The sequence below is a fragment of the Colobus angolensis genome, unplaced genomic scaffold (assembly GCF_000951035.1).
Source record: "Colobus angolensis palliatus isolate OR3802 unplaced genomic scaffold, Cang.pa_1.0 Scaffold86, whole genome shotgun sequence".
Lineage (NCBI taxonomy): Eukaryota > Metazoa > Chordata > Mammalia > Primates > Cercopithecidae > Colobus > Colobus angolensis.
Window position 1 is genome coordinate 7,460,123 of NW_012122487.1, and position 5,833 is coordinate 7,465,955.

The window sequence follows — 5,833 nt, forward strand, 5'->3', positions numbered from 1 at the left end:
GTGTTAGCCAGGATGGTCTCGATCTCCTGACCTCGTGATCCGCCCGTCTCGGCCTCCCAAAGTGCTGGGATTACAGGCTTGAGCCACCGTGCCCGGCTGACCCACTTATTCTTAGAATTTATTGTGAAGATAGATATAGAGATTGAGCAATATGTTTATTACAGCAGTGTGATTTTATAATACAAAATTTGATATGGAAAATGGCCCAACAGTAGGTTTAGCTATTCAGTGAAGTACTGTGTAGGTGTTGAGTAATTGTTGACATAAAAAGATACTCATTTTAGGCCGGGCGCAGTGGCTCAAGCCTGTAATCCCAGCACTTTCTGAGGATGGAGAATGGCGTAAACCTGGGAGGCAGAGCTTGCAGTGAGCTGAGATCCAGCCACTGCACTCCAGCCTGGGCGACAGAGTGAGACTCCGTCTCAAAAAAACAAAAAGATACTCATTTTAATTTGAAGAGGTCTACTTTTGAGTACGTTTGTATCATACACATTAAAATTGCATACACATAAAAATGTATGTATATATACAAATAAGTGGGCTGAAAACATTGAGTTGGTGAAATTATGGATTAGTTTTCTTTGATAGGACATGTTATTGTCAAAAAATTTTAACAGTTTTATTAAAATATAATTCATTTCTCCAAAAAGAGACCATGTATCCATTTACTTTCCATTTCTACCCAATCTTCTTTCCCACCTTGGTCTAGGTGGCAACTAACCTCCTTCCTTCCTATTCTGGGCACTTCATTATAAATGGAATTGGCTGGGTGCGGTGGCTCATGCCTGTAATCCCAGCTGTGGTGGGCGAATCTCGAGGTCAGGAGTTCGAGACCAGCCTGGACAACATGGTGAAACCCCATCTCTACTAAAAATACAAAAAGTAGCCAGGAGTGGTTGCACATGCCTGTAATCCCAGCTACTTAGGAGGCTGAGGCAGGAGAGTTGCTTAAACTTGGGAAGCAGAGGTTGCAGTGAGCTGAGATTGCACCACTGCACTCCAGCCTGGGTGACAGAGCGAGACTCTGTCTAAAAAAAAAAATATGGAATCCTAGAACATGTGGTCTTCAGTGGCTGGCTTTTCTCACTTAGGATGATGATTTTCAAGGTTCATCCATGCTCTAGCCTGGATGTGATAGTACATTTTTACTTTTTATTGTCAAATATTCCATTATATTGAGTTACCATATTGTATTTACTCATCACTTGATAGACATTTGAGTTATTTTTACTTTTGGCTTTCATGAACAATGCTGTGAACATTTGTGTCGAAGTTTTTTTGTGAACATAAGTTTTCATTTCTCTAGGAGAAAATTCCTGGGTCAGATGTAACTTCATGTTTAATATTTTGAGAAACTCTCAGACTTTCCAAATCAGCTGCACCGTTTAACATCCAACAAGCAATTGTATGAGTGTTCCAGTTTCTCCACATCCTTGTCAACACTTGTTATTATTTGTTATTTTTTGGCCGCCTGAGTGGCAGTGAGGGTGGTATCTTGTGATTTTTGATTTACATTTCCTGAATAACTTAAATGATGTTGAATTATGTGAACTAAAAAAAAAATGTGCAAATTTAAAAGTTTTCTGTACTTATCATGAATTTACATTTGTAAAAGTCTTTCAGTTGGAAGGACATAGTTAATTTTTGGTATATTAAGATACGTGAATTTATGTATGACATCAATTGAACTGTAATGGTTAATGAAAAGTACAGGTCCGGGCGCAGTGGCTAATGCCTGTAATCCAGCACTTTGGGAGGCCGAGACGGGCAGATCATGAGGTCAGGAGGTCGAGACCATCCTGGCTAACACGGTGAAACCCCATCTCTACTAAAAATAGAAAAAATTAGCCGGGCGTGGTGGCGGGCGCCTGCAGTCCCAGCTTCTCGCTCGGGAGGCTGAGGCAGGAGAATGGCGTGAACCCGGGAGGCAGAGCTTGCAGTAAGCCTAGATTGCGCCACTGCACTCCAGCCTGGGCAAACGAGCGAGACTCCCTCTCCAAAAAAAAAAAATTTATGAAAGATACAACTTGTAAATCTGAATCTTTACAAGTAGTAAAGTAGGAGTAGGAGTAAGGGGTGAATTTTTTTAAAAACCTACTTAGCAAAATTAAAAACCAATTGTAATGAAAAAGTACGTGTAAAAGGTGGTGTGAATAAAACTAAATGCAAACATTACATTTTATGAATAAATATAGTTTCATTAATAGTTTCTGTGTTAATAAACCATTTTGCTATGTCTTAATTTTGTGAGACAAAGCTCAAATAAAACAAGACCAAGTAATGATATAATGTCACAAAGAAAGCAGGAATGGTAATACTGCTGTCTGTTAAAAGTGGAATTTAAACTCAAAGCTTGAGGAGAGAAGGGTATATATAGGCAGTCCTTAGCTTTACATAGTTCCTGTAGGCACAAATTTCAATTGCCATGACTTGGCTAAATAACAGTCCCCTAATTACTTGGTTAAGATTTTACCTACCCTGCCGTATTAACTGTAATTGCATAAACTACAAAATTTGCTACTAGTCTTTCAACCCACAAATTAAGATGTAAACTACAGGTGCATATAATGTCACTTTCAAAGTTTTTTGGTGATTGGTCACCATGCATCAGTTTCTCAAAATCATGCACAGTGGGATGTATAGTTGGCCTCTGTCTCCTAATGATGTCCCCATGTGACAGTTTACCAAAATAAATGAGGAAATTGGTCATCAAAGATGATAGTGCAGCAAAAATCATAATGCTAGATGGGAAATTTGAATTTAATATAAATGGAATAATAGAATAAATAGCTTACCTTGTAAAGATAGATGGTTTGCAGTTGGACAGACACTAATTGTCCAGCCAGAGAAACTTAGTGAAGGCAAGCTTATCAGCATAAATGAAAAAGGTAGTTGTAATGGAAAAGATGAAGATATCCTATTAGTAGAAATGATACTAACAAAAAACATTGAGGATATTTCACAACATTGAAAATATGAAGGGTAAAATATTGGAATCTGATCCAAACTTAGAAAGGAGTGTAACAGTTTGCCAAGGCATAGAAGATAGACTTATTCCGTATCATAATTAGTATCACTAGAAGAAGGCAAGCACTGTTCAAACTATTCTCTTTTTTTTGGAGATGGAGTCTCGCTCTGTCACCCAGACTGGAGCGTAGTGGCGCGATCTCGACTCACTGCAACCTCTGCCTCCTGAGTTCAGGCAATTCTCCTGCCTCAGCCTCCTGAGTAGCTGGGATTACAGGCATGTGCTACCACGCGCAGCTAATTTTTTTGTATTTTCAGTAGAGATGGGGTTTCACCATATTGGCCAGGCTGGTCTCGAACTCCTGACCTTGTGATCCACCCGCCTCGACCTCCCAAAGTGCTGGGATTAAAGGCGTGAGCCACCGCACCCGGCCCTGTTGAAAACTATTCTTGATAGTTTTTGTTTTGTTTTGTTTTAACGAAGAAATGATACACTTTAATCTCAGTGTTCCTAATGTTTTAAGTTACAGCATACTAAGTAAGTATTGGTTTCACTATTTCATTTCCTTATACATTTACATAACTGTCAGTAACAGACTGCTTAATGTTCTGACAGTTTTTAAAGGTCACAGAACAATTGTAACTTTTCCAATTGATTATTAAGATTGCCTTGCATGGTCATTTTTAAGAACTGCTTTGAGGTTAAGAAAAATGATTCATGTAAAAAAATTTATCTCTAATCTTTATACAGTAACTTTGTGGTAGATCAGTCTTCAGTGGCTTTTAGACTTAGAGCTATATCATTTAAAAAAATCCACATTTGAGGTTTTAAAACATCTTCTTTTAATTGTTTTTGAAGTCTTTTCCTACTCCTGAAGTTCCTGGTGACCGCAATTTTGAGCCCTTTGGGGATGTTAATTTAGTAAATGGGAGTGCTTAAGATTCAACTTCTTCAGTCTTGTTTTTAGCTTCCAAATTTTATTTTTGTCTTGTTAAGAGTTTATACTTTTGAAATAATCTCTTTACTGTTGTTTTTCAGGAGGGAGAATTTGTGTTGAATTGGTTTGACCAGAAATATATTTTGGTCAGAAAAAATATATTCTGGTTCTGACCAGAAATATATTTTCATGGAGGTTTAACTCAAGTCATTTACTTGGAATTTGAAACCTGTTACATAAGAGGAATGTTGTACTGTTATAGCTAAATGTGTTAATTTTTCTAATTTGAGATTATGGACAGGATTAATGATGTCTAGTAAAATCTTCAGTTTTTGATGGAATGAGATGATTTCAGTTTAACTCCAGAGTAAATTTGGTAAATAATTGGTTTGCCTTAATCCTAGCATAATATTACTTTGAAAATGGGATGTTCAGTTAAAATACATGGATACAATGAACATTACAGAATTTAAATATTAAAGCTGACTTTTATATACCCTCATTTTATATATATATATAATATATATATTTATCTATTTTATTTATTTATTTTTTTTGAGGCTCAGTTTCGCTCTTGTTGCTCAGGCTGGGGTGCAGTGGTGCGATCTTGGCTTCCCACAACCTCCACCTCCCGGGTTCAAGCGATTCTCCTGCCTCAGCCTCCCAAGTAGCTAGGATTACAGGCATGTGTCACCAAGCCCGGCTAATTTTGTATTTTTAGTAGAGATGGTGTTTTGCCACGTCGGCCAGGCTGGCTTTTGACCCTGACCTCAGATCTCCCCGGCTAGGCCTCCCAAGTGCTGGGATTATAGGCATGAACCACCACGCCCGGCCATATTTAAATGGAACTCTTAAGCTTTCTTTTAATTGAAATTTTATTTTAGAGCCTTTTAAAAATTCTAACTAGAGTGTTAACTATACTCATTAGTTCCCTAATTCTTAAAGAATTTTAGCAGATAAGGAATTTGTGATATACGTCTAACGATAGTAATAATTTTAAAAGTTAGTACATTTTAGAGGAAGAAAGTATCCATTCCATTTTCCTGTTGCTTTGGGGAATAAATGTATATCACCTGTCATAGTAAAATTATCAACATACTTATGTCTAGCTTTATAGAACTGATAGACTTCTGTATGACTCCCTGATGTGGGGAGGAGATGTACAGGGTCCGTCCTGGATAATGTATCTGAATATGTATGTACAGATCGTCCCTGACCTACTGATACGATTTGGCTCTGTGTCCCCACCCAAATCGCACCTCAAATTGTAATAATCCCCACAGGTCAAGGACAGGACCAAGTAAAGGTAATTGAATGATGGGGCGATTTCCCAAATGCTGTTCTCGTGATAGTGAGTCTCATGAGATCTGATGGTGTAAGTGTCTGGTATTTCCCCTGTTTGCACTCATTCTCTCTCCTGCGCCCCTGTGAAGAGCAACCTTCTGCCATGATTGTAAGTTTCTTGAGGCCTCCCCAGCCATGCGGAACTTTGAGTCAATCAAACCTCTTTTCTTTATAAACTATCCAATCTTGGCTATTTCCTCATAGCAGCATGAGAACCGACTAATACAGTAAATTGGTACCAGAAAGTGGAGTGATGCTGTAAAGATACCTGAAAATGTGAAAGTGACTTTGGAACTGGGTAACAGGCAGAGGTTGGAACAGTTTGGAGGGTTCACAAGAAGATAGGAAAATATGGGAAAGTTGAGAACTTCTGGAGACTTGTTGAATGGCTTTGACCCAAATGCTGATAATGATATGGACAACGAACTCCAGGTTGAGGTGGTCTCAGATGGAGATGAGGAACTTGTTGGGAACTGGAGTAAAGATCACTCTTGCTGTGCTTTAGCAGAGAGACTGGTGGCTTTTTTCCTCTGCCCTAGAGATCTGTGGAACTCTGAGGTGATTTTTTTTTTTTTTTTTTTTTT

At 38.3% G+C, this 5,833-nt stretch overlaps 1 protein-coding gene across 2 annotated transcripts in view; it reads left to right on the top strand.

The window, feature by feature from the left end:
- Positions 1-5,833, top strand: part of PSIP1 (PC4 and SFRS1 interacting protein 1) — a 48,332-nt gene that overhangs the window by 13,803 nt on the left and 28,696 nt on the right. The gene's annotated exons all lie outside the window — the stretch shown is intronic.